The 19,281-nt window shown below is 47.2% G+C and overlaps 1 pseudogene; it reads left to right on the top strand.

The window, feature by feature from the left end:
• The first annotated feature begins 431 nt into the window (after positions 1–431).
• Positions 432–12,333, top strand: LOC127221812 (low molecular weight phosphotyrosine protein phosphatase-like; annotated as a pseudogene).
• Positions 12,334–19,281: the final 6,948 nt, after the last annotated feature.

Raw genomic sequence — 19,281 nt, forward strand, 5'->3', positions numbered from 1 at the left:
CAGGATACCTGCTGGTTTCCTCATACAACAAGCTCAGGCCTGTCCCAGCTCTATTCTCTGTTTAGACCCTACTGCCATCAATCCCTGCCTAACACCTGAACCTCAGCTCACGTATCACCTCTTCAGGAAGTTGGGGCCTGCATAGTTAGAATACATCTCTGACTAATCTAACTCAGTGACTCTCCAGCCTGGCTACTTGTTATAGTTTTCTGCAGCATTAAAAGGATATCATTGGATGCCAGGTTTCCTGTAGACCAATGAAGGACCTGGATGTGGGCACTGAATATGACTCCCATGTGGTGCCAGAGTGCAGTCAGGACTGAGAACTCTTGGCCTGGAGTCTTCACAAGTGCAGAGACTGAACTCTGCAGTCCCTGCTCCACAGTGCTGCCCTGGGTGAAGCTCTTGTCCCAGGGCCTAGATTGCGATGGATGTACTCCTTCAGTATCTCAGTGCATGCTGCCATCACAAGGCTTACCAAACACTGCCAACAGCTGAACCTGTTCCCCAGTTACAGTCCCCCACCCACCCCTGCACCCCCTAGCTCTGTGCACCAAGAAATTGAAGGGCAAGTAACTTACCCAAAGCCACACAGCTGCACCTGGGACTTTAACCTAAGCTACATGATGTCTGTAGAGCCTGGTTCCCAGGGCCTACACCAAATGCTTTTTCTGTGTAGTGCTCACAGCCCTGCTATGTCATCTTTTTCAAGGTGAGTTCCCAGGGCGCAGGGCTCGGAGTCACAAGGTCACTCTGAGGGAATTCAAATTCAGGCTAGGCTGGTCTCGATAGATACGCTTGCTGCAAAAGCATAGGAACCAGCTTTAGATAACCAGAACCCATGTAAGGCTGAGCACTGTAAAGTGCTGCACAGCAAGGTGTGAGTTAGGTAGCCTCTAAGCACTCTTGGGCATGCTAGCAAACAACAAAGGAACAAGATGAATGACAGAAACAGCTCCTGAGATTGTCCTCTGACCACCACCACCTCTGGCTTAAAAATAATCCCAGTTCTGGGGATTAAACTCAGTTCCTCACACTTGCCCAGCAAGTGTTTATCCACTGAGCCATCTCTTCAGCCTTGTGAGGTTTTCTTTTTAGACAGAGTCTCACTAAGTTCCCAGGCTACCCTTGAACTCTGTGCTCTGTGGGGCTCAGGCAGGCCTTGACTGGATTATGCTCTTGCTTCAGCTTCCAGAGTAGCTGAGCTCCAGGTCTGCACCAGACCCAGCTAGAAGCAGGCACTGGCTGTAGAGTGTACCAGCTCAGACGCATGTCACACCCTGGGTTCTGGCTTTTCTGAACTATAAAATTGGGGAGAATTATTTGCAAAGATGGGGGTGGGCATCTGTAAGATTCCTGTGAAGTTGTAGAAGGCTCAAAACAGCCGTAGCAAATTCCAGCAGCCTCTGATGCTTTGAAATGGGTACAGCTGCCCCTCCCTGGTGTGGCCAATAAAAGAGGAGGAAGGACACGAAGCCCCCATAAGGCATCCTTCTAGAAGGCAATGGCTGAGTGGGATCCTGGCACAGCAGTGACGTCGTCAATCCTTCAGGGCCCCAAGGAGCCTTGTCACGGAGTGTTTGGATATGTACATGCCAGCTGAAGTGCCACATGGACAGAAGTGGCAACACTGGGATGCCTCTGGCCTACACTTACCAAGAGGGATTCTGCATTCAGCCTGCACTTGGATGCCTGGAGATGGCTGTGCGTCAGCATCGTCTCTATTAGTTGGTAATTGAGATGCTCTCTGGGGTCAGATCTTCCCAAGCATGAAACAGACCAGCAAAGAGCTGCAGAGGAGATAAAGAGGAGGAATCAGGCGTGATGACGCCTACAAGAGGGAAGCTAGATTCTTGGGAGGAAGTGGGTGAACCAATCAGACTCCCTCACTGCATGAAGAAGACAGGCCCCAGACTCCCAGCCATCCCGTGGGCAGGGCAAGGCAGGCCAGGGCTACAGACTCTGGATGAGTCAGTCTGCCATGCTCCCCATGTGTGTGTATTGTCACCAAGACTCACCAAGAGGAAGAAGGCCTTTTAAATTTGAGGCCCTTTACCTCTCTCAGGGTGGGCTTCGACCCCAGCAGCAGGTCCTTAACTCATGATATCTGCTCTCCCAGAATCTCCAAATGGGTAAAGTGAGCTCTCGATGAGCTACACTGCACCCTCTCAAGTTGTCTTGTGGTGCAGGAAAATAGATCAGCGAGAGAGGAAATTATGGTATGCCACCTTTCCCTGCTATTCACCTTTGCACCAGTCTTCTGTTCCTCTGCTAGGTATGCTCTCAGAGCTGCCAGCCTGGTGAATTCCCAGGCCCCTTCCCACTCAGCTGGAATAATGGTGCTCTGGGGAAGCCTGGCACCCCTGCTCCCCCAAGTTCTGGGTCACCCCACAGGAAGCCTAGCCATCAGAGTCCCAAGGAACTCAACTAGGAGTTCCTCCCAGAGTCCCCCAGCATTAGCTCAAGCAAGAACTCCTGAGATTAAGAATCTACTGAGCAAGGCAGACCCTGCTTGACCCAGCCCATACCCAGTGATGTCCTTGGACAAGGACTGCTGTGAACTCTGAAGCCTGCTCAAGTTTGGGAGGCAGTGTGGCCAGGCAAAGTCAAGTTCATGGCTATTAGGTCCAGAATAAATGCAAACACATACAACTGCAGAAAGTTGGCTAAGAAAGAGTTGTTGGTGTTTGGGACAGGAACTGAGGACCTTACAAGACAAGGCAAATGCTCCACCCTGAGCTACCAAAAAAAAAAAAAAAATCAACCAGAACTTTAAGGGAAAAATATGTCCCCAGGCTGCTGGGAGCACTCAACCATAAAGGGCAAGCCTAGGGAGCACAAGACCTGAATTCCATCCCCAGAACCCATGTAAGAAGACCAGGCATAGTGTCACATGCCTGTAATACCAGTGCTGGGCTGAAAGGATCCAACCAGCTAGCCAGCCAGCAAACAGCCCTACTCAGTTGGTGAACCCAGGTCCCTTGGCATCCTCGGTACTCAAGCCTTGGGTACCTCTTCACTTCATTAGCTTTAGACCCTTGGATCAACTTCTGTTGGACAGAAATGTTTGCTCCCATGGATCCTCTGAAGACCAGTACACAGGCCTAGAAGGCTCTACAATCATGAGGTTGTCCACCATCCCACTATGAAAGTCCCCCAGTTCCTTGACTCTGACAACAAAAGGCTGTGTGACTCCAGCAACATCAGCCAGATCAGTATTCCAACATAGGTGTGCTCAGATTTAAGTGGCTTATATAAGTGAAAATGTTATTATTTTTTAACCTTTCTTAACTTACAGAAATTCAGAAACAGGTCTAGGAAAGAATTAAAAAAAATCCATGATGATCAAAGTTGCAGGCTATGTCTACCTTGTTTTCTACTATTAAGGCTCCCAACTAATGGTTCAAAATAGCTGCTTGAGTTCCAATCACCACATCCCAGGCACTGGGAAAGAATTCTCACTTCACATAAAGATATTCCCGATAATTGTGCATTTTGATTGATAATCCTAAACTTAGTCACACAGCTACACCTGTGCCATGCCAGCTTTGCCCTGCTGGGAGCGCATAGTGGCCCCCAGTATCTCTTCCCTCCTGCCTGTGTTTGTTGTACTCTGGGTACCTCCCACTCCTCCCACTGCACAGCTCTGCTGCCGGTGACCTCTGAGAGCACCCAGCCTGGGGGGGAGCACTCTATTCTCAGGTGAAATGACAGCTTGTGGAGAACCTTCCTGATCCTCAGGCATGACCTCTCTGATGGTCTCACAGCCTTTGGGTGGTCTTCCTCCTGGCATCTGTTGCCATGGTTACCTGCCACGAACAAGTTTTTTCAACACCCATCATCTTCTCCGTTGCTGATGCTGAACTCCCAGACACAATGCCACACTGGCCATCTAAGGCCTAAGGTGCATCTGTGGCATGAGAGGATGCCACTCCCTTCAGGGAATCCTCAGGATGTGAGCAGTGGGTAGCAGAGCCTGTCTGCAGGAAGCGGTTCTGGTCTCCATGAGGGAAGGGCACATCCAAGCCTGACCCCTGCTGTCTTGGCTCTGCTCTCTGTCTCCTGAGAATTGAACAGCTCTGTGTCCCACGCTGCAGCTGTCAGGACATCCTGCCACACTGTGGGTCAGGAACCAACAGAGCATAGGAGTAGAACTGATACCTCTAAAGCCCGAGTCAAAACAAGTCATTTTAAAGCTGTCATGTGGGCACACGTGAATGGCTGGCAAACACAGGGGGCATGTCCCAGCTCTCTCTCTGTCTCTCTCTCTCTCCAATGACTGTCTTGGAACTCTCTTTGTAGACCAGGCTGACCTTGAACTCACAGAGATCCTCTTAGCCTCTGCTTCCAAAGTGCTGGGATTAAAGGTGTGAACCACAACCAACTGACTCCCAGCTCCCTCTTAAACTTTTTTGACTAGACAAGACTCCTATGTTTCTTACCACCATTCTTGAGAACAACTTAGAAAATCTCACTCTTTCAAAGGTTCATGCTGTGGCTTTGGAATCTCTATATGACGTGTGACATCCAACCTTAGCCTATTTGTCCTCACCTGATGCTCTCTGACATACCATCCTGTGATGCAGGGGTGTGTGTGTGTGTGTGTGTGTGTGTGTGTGTGTGTGTGTGTGTGTGTGTGTGTGTGTGTGTTGAACTCTACCCTGCATGCTTCTCTCCTTGGGCCCAGGGCTACAGTCACTATGGTTTTGTTTTCCATTCAGAGATCAAAGGAGTAGAAATTCTGGACTCTGGGTTCACAGGCAAAACAAAACACGATGGATGAGGCACTCTCATTAACCTAACAGCTGGCACCAGAGCTGTCATAGGAGTGAGATACTGTTCGAGAAAAAATATTTTGACAAGTGCTGCGGAAGGAGGGAGAACTTGTAAGCCTTGTGCCAGAGTCTCAGAGCACGGGAGGGCAGTACTCTGGAGGAAGAGCTTTACAGCTGCCTGAGAGCAGTCCTGGTATTTACCTATAGCCTGCACTGCTTTAAGGATCATTTGAGGAGTACCTAACACCGCCAGACAGTGAGTGTGCTTGATTACAGAAGAAACACACTAGACAACTACCTCTGGCAGCCAACACAGGAGAAGCTGCTGGCAGGCATATGAGTGAGTCCAAAGGCACATGGCTCCTGAAAAACCCAGAAACAGCCATTGCTTCAACTCTTAAACATTTCTCTTTCTCATGGGCCACTAAAATGTTAGGCTGACAAAGGCTGGGGATGCCCCTCAGCTGATAGAATGCTTCCACAGCATTCATGAAGGCCAGGGCTTGTTCCCAGTACTGCAAAATGACACGGTGGCACATAGCAAATCCAGGAATTCGAGAGGTGAAGATGGGAAGGATCAAGAGTTCAAAGTCATCCTTCAGTACTTGGTGAGTCTGAGGCCAGCCTGGGATCCGTGAGACCCGCTTTCAAAGAGAAAACCAAAATGAAACACAGCACAAAATTAAAACATTAGGCTGAATGTCTTTGTCTATTTAAGTAGTGATAACAAAATGCTTTACGCTGGGTAATTTATAACCAGCAGGAGGGTTGTATTGTTTTTCATTTTTGTTTTGTTTTCCCTCCCAATTCTGGAAGTTGAAAGTGCAAAATTATGGTGCCAGCAGCTCAGTGTCCACAATGGCACCTGTGGCTGTGTTTCCACATAGTGAAAAGGCAGAGGCGTACAAGAGGTCAGACTGAGTCCCTCAGACTTTCTGGTGAGCCTAATAAGTACACAAAGTGGCCCAGCTCTCCCCATGGGTATTTTGCCCAGAACAAAGAGCTATTAAGTACTGTGGCATTGTTGTTAATGCTTACCACACACCTTTATTGTAGCACCCATTTTAACTTTTTTACTTTTCTCTCAAATAAGCTAAGCTGTAGGGTTGCTAAGGCAGTATGACTTCCTAATTGACAGCTGTGAGACACTGCACTGACTCCCAGCTGCCTGAGGAAGGGAGCTGAGCTAAATGGCTGCAGCTATAGGAATGCATGCACACCAGCCTGGCTGCATCAGGAATTACACAGATGCCAAGAGGACACAACCACAGCCGCCCCACTCCAGGAGGCTCTGATCTGGCTCTGGTTGTTCCAAACAGTTTGCACTAGGTTTTTTTTCCATGACAAGAGCAAGCATCTATGAACTCTAGCAGCCAATCTCACATGGACCAGACCGGGAGCAAGTCTCCTGTTGGCCCAGGGGATGGCCTCTGGCTGTTGCAAAAAACATTTTTTTTTTTCACATTCATGACCTTAAACTTCTGATCCTCCTGCCTCCACCTCTGAGTGTTTGGATTACAGGCATGCACCACCATACCCTGCCTATGTAATACGAGAGATTAAGCCTGGGGTAAATGGTATCAACTGAGCTACATCCCCAGTCCCTGGTTGTTGAATGCAAATTTCTCCCATCCCAATCCATGCACCTGTTGGCAATGTGGTTCTATTAAGTCTCCCATTTAGTGGTAATCTAGTTTTCCATCTCTTTGATTTCAGCAGGATAGAGACTCATTCCACCAGTCAAAACTGGCAGATACAAGATTATGTGGGGTTTGGAGATAAGGCTGCAAGAGACCCTTGCTGTCTTAGAATATACATGAGATCTGGAACTGTAGCAGCCACCCTGTGACCACAAGACTTCAAGAGTAACGATGATGGGACTGGAGATATGGCTTGGTGGTTAAGAACACTGACTGTTTTCAAAGGTCCTGAGTTCAATTCCCAGCAACCACATGATGGCTCACAACCATCAATAATAGAATCCAATGCCCTCTTCTGTGATGCAGGCATACATGCAGACAAAGCATTCATACATAAAAATAAATAAATGTTAATAAATAATAAGGAGGAGGAGAAGGAAGAGGATAGCAACTCAATAAGGTAAAGTCATCCAAGGAAAGCCTCTGCAGCTCCAAAAAAACTACTGACATTTTTGGGGACTACATAATCACCCTATTGCTTGCTGTGAGATGAAAAAAAAAATGCTAGTTTTTTTTTAAGAGTTTAAATTTCAGATCAGTGGTTCCTAGTGTGGGACCACCTTGGACCCCAGCCTCCAATACACGGATTTGTGCAGAAGCAGGTGTTGTGCAGGCTCAGCACCTCTGAACTATCGGAATGACAGGAACTGAAGAGACAGAGGAGAGAGAGAGAGAGAGAGAGAGAGAGAGAGAGAGAGAGAGAGGGAGGGAGGGAGAGAAAGAAACAGAAATATGGAGAGACACACAGAGACAGGAAGAGAGACAGAGAGGAAGAGAGACAGACACACAGAGAAAGAGAGAGAGGTTTAGATTGGACTGGGTGCCTATGAAGCCTAGTGCCCTGTCTGCCTCCATTAAGCACAGGGTCCGTTGATGCTGTGTCTTGTAGCTCCTGCTCAGAGCCATCCCCTGCCCAGCATGCCCATTTTCCTTCTTCTCTGCCAGATTTTCATCTACTGAATTAATTTCTATCACCGGAGCTCAGCACGGCAGGAAGTTCAGCGGTGGCAATTTGGCGAGGGAAATGACTGTTTTCTAGCTCTGGTCTCAGCAGTGCCAGTGGGTTGGACATCAGCAAAGTGCTGTGAAATTGTCCCATTTACAAGTGTACTCCTCCAGTAGAAACCCCCCCCCCCCCCGAGCGGGTGTTTGTTGCTGTCCTGCGGTGTTAGTCTGAGGTGTTAGTTCAGAGGACTGACCTGTGGGCTCCAAGTCCTCCTGCTCCTCTATTTGCAGACTCCCCAGGGTTTCTCTCTCCTCTGGTCATTAGCTGAGTCTGAGGGTAGAGTGGGCTTATCCACTGTAGGAGGCTAGGAGGTGATGCAGAATTGTGCACATCAAAACAGCCCAACTCTTGGTAGCTTAAAACACCCAGGACTTACTTGTGAATTCCATAGGTGGCTAGTGGAGCCTTCAAGAGTATATAGCAGGAGGGTCTGCAGGAGCTGGCATAGACATAATGCTGAGCCCTTCTCTCTCCATATAGCTTCTTAATCCAGCCAGGGTCAGCTAGTGGAAGCTAGTCCCTGTGAGCCTTAGCCACACTGTGGTTTTTAGCAGGAGAGGAGTTACAAGCCCACTTGGCCCCAGAATCCAAGTGAGGAGGCAGCAGCCTGAATCCAGCAGGGCAGGGACAGCTTAGGGGTGATTTGGATGTACATGGGAACAGTTTCCAGAATGAGAGAGCTGCTAGGCTAAGAGATGCTGAGAGAAAGCACACCAGACACATGCCACCAGCAGCATATCTCTAAGGTTAGGTCACCAACCTGGCCCTCAAACAGACAGGATGAGGGATGCTGAGGTCCAGGAAGAGAAGACAAGACCTTTCCCAACCTGTTCCTGTTTCACAGCAGTGAGAGGTATGAACTCTGTCTCTTCCCCCCTCCCTCTCTCTCTCACACACACACACACATACACATTTATTTGTATTTTACCTGTATGGGTGTTTTGCCTGTGTGTGGGGCTATGCACGGTGGCCACACAGTCCCTGCTGAGGCCAGAAGAGGATGTTGGTTTCCTGGAAGTGGAATTGCAGATGGTTGTGAGCTGTCTTGTGGGTGCTGGAAACAGACCAGAGTCCTCTGTAAGCAACAAGCACTCCTAAATGGCAGAGCGGTCTCTCCGGCCCCAACTTTTCTCTTCCCTATCTTCACTCTGTGTTCTTCATAAGCTCAGATTTGTGACCATCTAGAACATAATGGGTGTCGTGGATGTTTTGCTTTTTTGGTTTTTTGGGGGGTCCACCATCCAGCTCCCAAATAACTCACACATGGAGGCTTATTCTTAGTTAGGAATGCCCAGCCTTAGCTTGGCTTGTTTCTTGCAAGCTTTTCTTAAATTATCCCCAACTACCTTTTGCCTCTGGGCTTTTTCCTTTTCTTACCTCTGTAATCTTATTTTCTTTTTTTTTTTATACTTATTATTTTTTCTTATTTTACATACAGATCCCAGTTCCCTTTCCCTCCCTCTGTCCCATGCCCCCTGAACCCCCTCCCACCCCATTCCCCCCACACTCCACAGGGAGGGTGATGCCCTCCAGGATGGATCATCAAAATCTGTCAAGTCATTTGGAGCAGGGTCTAGGCCCTACCTCTTGCCTCTAGGTTAAGGGAGTATCCCTCCATGGGGAATGTGCTCCCGAAGTCCTTTCATGCACCAGGGATACATCCTGGTTCCACTGTCAGAGGCCCCTTAGACTGCCCAGGCCTTCTAACTGAGGCTCATGTTCAGGGGGTCTGAGTCGGTACAATGCTGGTTTCCCAGCTTTCAGTCTGGGGGTATCTATGAGCTCCCCTTGTTCAGGTCAGCTGTCTCTATGGGTTTCTGTAACCTGGTCTTGACCCCTTTTCTTATCACTCCTCCCTCTCTGCAACTGGATTCCAGGAGTTTGGCTCAGTGTTCAGCTGTGGGTGTCTGTTCCTGTTTCCATCAGCTACTAGATGAGGGCTCTATGATGGCATATAAGTTATTTACCAATCTCATTACCAGAGAAGGGCATTTAAGGTAGCCTTTCCACTGTTGCTCAGACTGTTAGTTGGGGGTCATCCTTGAGGTCTCTGGACACTTCGGACACTTCTCTATAGTCAAATTTCTTTTCAAACCTATAATGGTTCCCTCTATTATGGTATTTCTCTCTCTCTCTCTCTCTCTCTCTTTTTTTTTTTTTTTTTTTTTTTTTTTTTTTGCTCTTGTCTATTTATCCCCCAACTCAATCTTCCTGGCCCTACATGTTCTCCTCTCCTACCCTTCTCTTTCTCCTAACTCCTTCTCTACACACTGCTCCCCCCCATTCCTAATATGTTCAGGACCTCTGTTCCTTTGCCCTTCTGTGAGGGAGCTTGTATGAATCTCTTAGGTTCCTCCTCGTATCATAGTTTTTCTGGTGGTGTGAATTATAGGCTGGTGATCCTTTACTCTAGGTCTAAAATCCATATATGAGTGAGTACATACCATGTTCCTATTTTTGTGACTGGGTTACATCACTCAATATGGTTTCTTCAAGTTCCATCCATTTACTTGTGAATTTCAAGAGTCTATTGTTTTTTTTTCCCACTGAGTAGTATTTCATTGTGTAAATGTACCACATCTTCTTCATCCACCCTTCAGTTGAGGGGCATCTAGGTTGCTTCCTTCCACTCTTACTCTGTAGCTGGTTATTCGGCTGTGTGGCTGGCACCTGTCACCCTCCCCTTGTTCTCTCATTGTGCCTCTCTTTCTCATTTCTCCTTCTATTTATATTCTCTGCCTGCCAGCCTTTCTCCTGCCCTGCTATTGGCCATTCAGCTCTTTATTAGACCATCAGCCTGAGGAACTCCCTAAATCTTGTAGGTTCCTCGACTCAGATCAGCACCCATCCTTGGCCACACTAAACAGGATATCAGTCCAAGCCAGTGTGAGGTTGGATTGGGGTTATAAAAAGATGTTTTAGTGTCGATTTTAGGCCTGAGAGTTCAGAGGGAGAAGTAACCTAAAGGAAGAAAGACATACCCACTAGTGTGGGTTCACTGAGAACAGCTGCCCACCATGCATATACCGTTCGGTGTCTCTGGAGCGACACCTCAAAGAGTTTCTGAGAAGCTGTGTTCCTCTTTTTCAATAAGTCAAGATTATAGAATGTCCCTGGAGATTCTGATAAGATGAAACAGGGCAGGGTGCCAGGGTCTACACGGAAGGACAGCAGAGATTGGGCCCAAGTCAGTGTTGTTTGTGTGTCTCAGTAACATTTGCCGGCCACCCATTGCAGAAGCAGTTTTCAGAAAATTGGTGACTGATGAAAATGTTTCCGATAATTTGGCCATTGGCAGCAGCACTGCTTCTGACTGGAACGTGGGCTGGCCCCCAGACCCAAGAGCTGTCAGCTGCCTAAGAAATGATACATTAGCACAGCCCATAGGCAAGAAAGAGTACTAAAGAAGGCTTTGCCACATTCGATTATATACCATGTATGGATGAAAGCAATCTGAGAGATTTGAATAGGAAAAGTAATCAAGTTAAAAATTACAAAGCAAAAATTGAGCTACTTGGGAGCTAAGATCTGTGGATGTTAGTATCTGTCCTGCCTGTCCTGCAGCCATTCAGTACCAAATAAATAAACAGAGGCTTATATTAAGTATATACTGTTTGGCCTATTGCTCAGGCTTATTACTAACAAACTTTTACAACTTAAATTAACCCGTAATTCTATGTTTAGCCACCTGGCTTGGTGTCTTTTCTCAGTAAGTCATTCTCATCTTGCTTCCGCTGTATCTGGCTGGCAACTGTGTCTCTGCCTTCCTCTTCCCAGAATTCTCCTAGTCTGGTAGCCCTGCCTATACTTCCTGCCTGGCTACTGGCCAATCAGCATTTTATTAAACCACTATGAGTGATAAATCTTTACAGTGAATAAGAGCATTATCCCACATCATTTCCCCTTTTATTCTTTTCAAAACAAGAACTCTGAATCTAACCTCCTTTGTTTAGCTTTTTTTCCTGACCGTTATCCATAGCAACTCTTACCCAACTCAGTAAACAAAGACAAACATCTATAATCCATGTTTTGGGAATGTGGGCATAGTTTTCTAGGCTATTTCCTGCTGATTGGGGGCACTTGTGATCTTATGAGGACACAAAGAAAATTTAGGATTATGGTCAAGTCCTGACTAGAGTATTCTGTGAGGCTGTATCATCTCAGCCATCAGCCTTGAAGCCATTCTGGATGCAGAACTCAGAAGAACCTGCAACAGAGGTGCTCTGAAATGTTGGATTGTCTGGGCCATCCATTCCCTTTGTAGATTTTTCAGGGGGTCTTCCTCCATCAAACCTTATTTTTCTTAATGCAGTATAAATCCACAGCCTCTCATTTCCTCTGGAAACAAAAGCAAAACCTCTTCTCAAAAGTAACATCTTTTGACTTAAATTTTGAAGTCAAGACATTTTCAAAATATATAGGTTGGATTAATCCAGTAGCATTTATAATCAACTCTTTTAGCAGCTGTTTCTCCTTCGTCAGTAGTCAAACAATTTTAAGACAACAAAAAACACAGTATCCAGATTCTCTGTGTATTTTCCATCTCTATGTGGCTTTTATTACTCTATTTCTTTTATTTTTTATTCTTCCAAGACAAGGTTTCTCTGTGTATCTTTGTCTGTTCCCCATCAATGTTCCACAGAAGCAACTCATTATTGAAGATCCTTATTATGGCACTGACTCCAACTTGGAGTTGGTGTACACCAGCAATGCCTCAGGTGCTGCAAGTCTTCCTGGAGAAGACTCACTAGATGGTCCTGCTCATCATCATTGAGCAACTCACTCACCAGAGCCAAGCCCAAGGGTGGTGGCAGTCCTCGGCCCCATGCCCCACCTGTCTTTTCAGCTGACTTACTGAATATCTTTAGAATGTAGGTGGAATTTAGGTGTATGTTCAGAAGGATAAAAATATCTGAGTAAGACAGTTTGAGATATGGCTAAGCATTCTTAGACTAATTGAAATTCTTACCTTGCCCCAATTACAAAATAGTGAACAAGTAAATGTGGAACAAAATAAAACCCAATAAAGTAAGAATGACTTACAAGGTCCAGGTCAGTCTATGATCCCAGCCAGCCTGGGTCATCTGGTCTACCTGGAGTGTTTGCATGCCCAGCACCCAGCGGTACCATTTGCTTGCCTTAAACCTCTCCATCCTAGATCCTTGTGAGAATAACTCCATTCATATCAGCCTTCCATTAACACTGAAAGAGATCAGATTTAGACACACTAAGTGCATTTAAATATTTGAAAGAGAGGAGAAGTTGAATGTGATAATTCAGGCCTGCAATTCCAGCAGAAGCCATCCTGGACTATACAGTGAAGATGGGGCCAACAGATTGATGAAATGAGCATTTTGACTCTTACATAGTTTTTGTCTAATGTTTTTTAGTTTTGTTCCTATTTGTACCACTTTGCCTCTTCACAAAAAAAAAAAAATGTGCTTAAATGGTGGAATGTTTGGGGTGTTTTTTCCACCAGCATTTAAAAAATGTTACAGGCAATCATAAACAATTTTAGTGCATTTTCAGGAAAGTGACCTCAAATTCATATGGCCATATGTCAGAAAAGAATGTAAGTTAAACCAGGAGCTGCAGGCTATACAAGGCAGGCTATGTGTGCCTTTCTACTATAAGGGGTATTTCTGATGAGAGTTTTGGAAAATTGGAGTTTTCCAACTGGGAAGAGGGAAAGGTTGAGCACCCTCAGACAGACCTTAAGCAGGGCTGGCTCAGTGTGTTCTTGTTGGAAATAGTGCTATAGAAAAAGAATCGTACCTCTCTATTGGCATCTTCCAAGCCTTGAGGATGTTAAAATTCTTGACTTTCATCTGGAAATGGCTTCAAACAGACAGTTGGAGTGGGTGGCCTCTTTTCCTTGCCTGTTCCCACAATTTCTCTGTCTTTTTATCCCATCTCAGGCTGGGCCAGTGATGGTGGTAGGAGCATTCTGCATTCTAAAAGAGCAGCCTCAACCTGCCCTACAGGAGATTTGTAGGGGTGGTGTGTGTGTGTGTGTGTGTGTGTGTGTGTGTGAGAGAGAGAGAGAGAGAGAGAGAGAGAGAGAGAGAGAGAGAGAGAGAGAGAGAATGCATGCGTGCATGTGTGCAGGCATTGGGTGCCTTCTCTATTGCACTTCACCTTGTTTTTGAGGCATGGTCTCTCACTGAACCTGGAGGTAGGTCATCTTTTTAGCTAGGCTGACTGACTAGTGAGCCCCAGGGATCCCTCTGTCTTCCAGGAATTAGATTACATGAGCCAAACTGCAACTTCTTTTTATGTAGATGTTGGGAACCAATCTCAGGTACTCTTTCTTGCACAGCAAACACTTTACTGACTGAGCCAGCACTTTTCCTACCCCTACCCCTCACTCCAGGCATCACTCCTCTGCAAATGCTTCCCCTTAGCTGGCTCTGCCCTAGAGCTAGCACCTGCCCTTTCGCTAGGAAAGCTACAATGCCCTCTTGCCACACACATCCTTTCTCTTACCCTGGAGCTGGCAGCCCATGACACTGACTCATGCCTTCTCCCCAGAGCAGCCAAGAGAGGAAACAGAGTCTCCCCAGGCAGTGAGGCCAGACTCAAGGAAACCCCCATCTGGCAGAGGCAGTCTGTCCATCTGGGACAGGTGGAGCCTGCCAAACCCTACGGCAAGTGCCTAATGCAAGTGCAGGAACTCTCAAACATGGTACTCTCCTGAGCAAGGATTCCCCAGGCAAGTGAATTCAGGAAACACTCCTCTGAAGAGTCAAGCCTAGAAGTGCAAAGTGAGGGCTGGGGGCCAAGCTCAACTGTTACAGTGCTTTCCTGGTATATGCAAAGCCTGGGTTCCATTCCCAGCACCACATTAACTGGCCAGGGTGGCACAAGCTTATATTCAAGGACTGAGGAACAGCAGTTCAAGGTTATCCTCAGCTACATGAGTTGAGGCCAGTCTGGGTTATGTGAGACCCTTTTTTTTAATACTACTACTCTAAAGAAAGATAGTAAAATCCCAGGGTGAAAGGCCTTGCCTTTGTTTAAACTGGCATTTTATTTAACCAGTGTCCTCTGTACAACAGTCAAGTCCACCTTGTGAAGGATGTCAAGTATGAGACAGTTGCTTACTCCTAGCAGGCTGAACATGTGAGCATCAGGAGAGAGTGGAGCACTCATTGCAGAGTGGTCCTGGATGGACCCCAGAGGTCTCAGGGAGATTCATCTAACATTATAAATAGCATCCTGTGAAATCATCAAAGCCAGTCCCAGGCTATTCTGGAGCCTTCCTCTAGTAGGAAGGAAGGTGTGGAGCCACCGCTCAACCTATGTGCACTGGAAACAATTTTGCTGTGGACTGTAGGTCTGGGACAGCCTGATTCATACCATGACGTGCCACACTTAAGTGTTGGCACTTGGGGGGAAAGGGCCCTAGGGAGGTGATGGGGTTGGATGAGTTACATGGGGGAGGATTGGTGTTCCTATAAGAAGAGGAAGGAAGCCCACACAGATTTATTCTGTTCTCCTGACTATATCTGTATCTCTTTTTTATGTATTTTATTTGTTTGTGTGTTCATGTAAGCACATCGTATGTGCATGTGTGGGTGCTAGAGGTCAATGTCTAGTGCCTTCACTCTCTAGAGTTTCTGATTCCTTTTGCTCTTTGACTTTTTGGGGATACCAGCCACCCAGCTTCCAAATAAATACACAGAGGCTTATTCTTTCTTATAAATGCCCAGCCTTATCTTGGCTATATCCAGCATTTCTTATCTTCAATTACCCTGTCTATCTTTTGCCTCTGGGCTTTTATCTTTCTCTATTTCTATATACCTTTCTTTATTTCTTTCTGTGACTTGCTGTGTGGCTGCCCTCCTGGAGTCTTCCTCTCCCCCCTCTCCCACTCCTCCATCTCCTCCCATATTTCTCCTTCTATTTATTCTCTTTACCTCCCAGCCCCATCTGTCCTTTTTCCTGCCTTGCTATTGGCTGTTCAGCTCTTTATTAGACTATCAGGTGTTTTAGACAGGCAAAGTAACACAGCTTCACAGAGTTAAACAAATGCAACATAAAAGAATGTAACACATCTTTGCATCATTAAACAAATGTTCCCCAGTATAAACAAATGTAATTTGTTAATACTATTCTACAACAACTCTCCACCTTGTTTTGTTTTGTTTTTTGTTGTTGTTGTTGTTGTTTTTTTTTTTTTTTTAGAAGGGTCTCTCACTGAACCTAGAATTCTGTTGCTCAAGAGTGGAGGCTTAACTTAACTGATCTAGGTCCAGCAGTGTGTGATGGGGATGGGCCTGGAGGCCTGGGAACTGGAGCAGCTTCCAAGCAGAGCCTGGGGAAGCCATTTATCCCAGGCTCATCCACCAGGTAGGTTTCCTCTAGGGTAGAAACTCCTCATGCACTCCCAGGTCATAAATGATGTGATCGGAGATGGCCAGGTACTCATGCAGCAAGGCATGTTGCTGCAGTGTGAATGCAGTCTAAACCTCTGTGAAAAATGGAAAAGACAGTAAGCCGACAGAGTCACCCTCCCTGAGGCTGAGGCTGGAGGGTGAAGTGTGATGAATAGGTTTTCAGGTGGGGCCAAGGCCACCCAACTCTGGAAACTACTTCAGGCTTTGAGTGACATCCAAGCTCAGCATGGAATGAAAGTCATACAACCTGAAGGATGTATAGTGGGGAGGGTTCTGAGTCCCAACTTTAGAAGTACTGGGATCACCCCAGAACTGGGGCACGTTCATGTGATGGCTCCCCCGCCCATCACAAGCCAGAATTTGCACAGTCCTGGCTGGTCTCTGCCTCTCACCCTGGTGAAACCAGTTGGCTTAACATCCTCCTGGCCTGCCTCTTCCACAGCACCTAGACGATCCCCCTAACCTGAAAAGCATATACTTCCCTTGCAATTTGACTCTTGCTGCCATTTTTCTGTCACACCCTAAGTCATGCTGGTCAAGGCACCAGAGTCCTCATCCTCCATCCTTACTTTTATCCTGTTTCTCCAGGCCAACTCACCCTCTCACTTTATTTCCTTCTCCAGCAGACCAGCCTTGCTAGCACCTCAGGGCCTTTGCACATTCTAGCTTGCTGTTCTCTCTGCCTGGAGTAGTCTTTCCCCATAGTCCTCCCAGGGAGCACTTCTTTACACATGTCCTCACTGCTAAATGCCCCTCCTCACAGACACTTTTATCCAACCAGCACCCCCACCTCTCTCTAGACCCCAACCACTTCCCCTTTCTACTGTTCTCAAAGTGCCCACCTGTTGCTACATGCCAGCCTCCAGCAGTGTTGTCTGAACACACTCTGGGACCACAGTCACCAGCCACCTACTGCCACTGTGAAGGGGAACCTGGATTTTTTAAGTTTTTCTTCATTTTGTAGGTTTGATATGAACCTCCCCATACATAGCTGGTGGTTTTCATGGTGATGGTACAGCTATTGTAGTTTCCTCCCCAGAGGATACCAAGGTTGCTAGGGAAAAGATGCCCCTGGGCCCATGACTATAAACTACATAACTGAAAGTGATTTCTGGCACACAGTAGGTGCTGGAAAAGGACTTGTGGTGAGTAACTGTTATCACCCGGTTATATTCATTTCCTCTTTCTCAGATGTTCCCATTAAATAAGCTCCCTCTGCCCCATTCCCACTCTTCTTCCTGGTGACTAGCAGCAGGGGCTCAGCCTGGTGTGTGTGACAGAGGTGACTGACGGAGCTGCTGCCTCTGCTGGAGAGGCTGGGATCCCAGGGCATTTGAGTCACAGGCTGAGCCGCCCAAATTGCTCTGTAGCAGCAAATGGAGCAAAGACAAAGAAAGCCCAGCAGACTGCAGGCCATTAGGGCTTTAAACAAGAATGTTTCCTGGTGTTCCGTGGGTTAGCCTTGGCAAATTGAGGTTCAAGGAAGTCCAACCAGAGGCTTGGTGGGGAGCAGTAACTGCCTCCCAGTGACAGTCAGGGACAGTGAGCAGGAAGCATTATCTTTAACAGAGATGGTAAGAAAGGGCCCCAAGGCAGCTGATTCAGTCAAACAGCAAACATATTAAACCAGAATGCCAGGTCAAAGATGACTTTCAGGCTGTAGTTTCCCAGCTAAAGAGTACAGAGGCCAGGGCATACTAGGCTTTGTTTGTTTTTTGAATAAGTGGTGGAGTTTGTGCTGGAGAGGGTGAGGGATGGGTTAGCTGATGAAACAATTGGCTAGCATTCCATCATTAGCTCTGTATAAACTGGATGTGGGGGTACATGACCATAACCACAGCTATTGAGAGATAGAGGCAGGGGGATCAGGAGGAGTTCAAGGTCATCCTTGGCCACATAGGTAGTTTGAGGTCAGCCTGGGCTACTGGAGATGCTATCTCAAAACAAATAAATAAGCAAAAGTGACCATTGTGTCTGGAATATAAAGGTGGCTGGGCAGTGGTTCACAGGGTCTAACAGATCCAAGCCACCTTCCAGGTTTCCCAGCATCTTGCTACTCCAGAGGCCATGCCTTCACTCTGACTGTGCCTGGGGTTGGAGCGTGTCTCCTCAGTGGCATCCTGGGCCGAATGTTCACTCTCCTGAGAGGCAGTGCCCACCTCCACCCTTGTTTCCTTGCCTCCCAGAGTTCTTTTGTGATGTCAGGGTTTCTCCTCCATCATATGCAGACTTCATTTTACGTCATTTTCTAACTCCAGAATCTGAGTTCGCTCATCATTATGATGAGTCCAGTACCAGCCCTGCCCTGGTAGGTATTGTGTGAGCTATATGAATGAATGAGAGTTAGACCATAAGAGGCAAAGCAGGAAGCACCCTGCAGTCACTCCCATTGCCCCGAGAAAGACAGACGGCTACCCAGCCTGCAGATAGTCCAGAAGCTCATGGGCATGGTGCAAAGAAGGCCTAGAGACCAACATTAGGATCTTGGAGTGACCTCAACTGCTCATTATGGACAATGTCCTCTTAGCTAACCTTAATGTCCTTCCTAGCTCTGCCCCTGTGTAAGAAAGCTCTTCCTGTCTTCCCCGGTAGACTGCCACTGTGTGTAGCCCTGGCAGCCATGTGTGTAGCCCCAGATGGATTTGATAGGCAGGAGGAGAAAGCAAGAGAAAACCAGTAAGTAACCAAAGGCACACCCAGCCACCAGTTCCCACCAACTCCTATAGTGCAGCAGGCGAGGGAAGGGGGTGTCAGCTGGCAGGTGCAGAACCACCAGAATGTGTCTCTGGCACCTAAGCAGGGACCAGATTTCACCCAGCATCCTGGGCGGTTGGCAATGTGTTTGAAAAGAATCCAGGAGGTGAGAATTAGTGCATTTTGTGGAGCAGGATAGAGGCTGGGGAAGGAGTGAGCCAGGCTGCCTACAGCTATGCTCTAGAGAAGAGCGGTCTGTGGCCCTCTCTGCAGCCACCTCGAGGACTCCTGGTGCTCCTACCTCCCAGAAATCCATTCTTCCATCTGATAGCACCACCCTGAACTCCCTTTAGCATCTACTCGACTCCATCCTCAGGTCCCTAGTCCCAGCCTAGACCACTCTCTGAGTGCAGGACCTGGCTAGGCCCTGGGTGGTCAGCCAGTTAGTCCTGAGGCTTTTGCTTGGATCCCTAGGAAAGAGGGGAGCACTCCCAAACTGGGAGAAGAAGTCCTGGCAAATAGACACTGTTATAAAAAGAGACCAAAGCCAGGCCAGAACCGAGCATGGTGACTCGCATCCACAATTCTGGAACTTGGTAGTCTAAGCCAGAAAGGATGGAAAACAAGAGAGACCATAATAGAGCCAAGAAAGCAGAACTGGTTGGGCACCTGTTGGGTAGGTTCAGCACTCAGGAGGTAGAAGCAGG

The sequence above is a fragment of the Phodopus roborovskii genome, unplaced genomic scaffold (genome assembly GCF_943737965.1).
Source record: "Phodopus roborovskii unplaced genomic scaffold, PHOROB, whole genome shotgun sequence".
In the NCBI taxonomy this organism is placed as follows: Eukaryota; Metazoa; Chordata; class Mammalia; order Rodentia; family Cricetidae; genus Phodopus; species Phodopus roborovskii.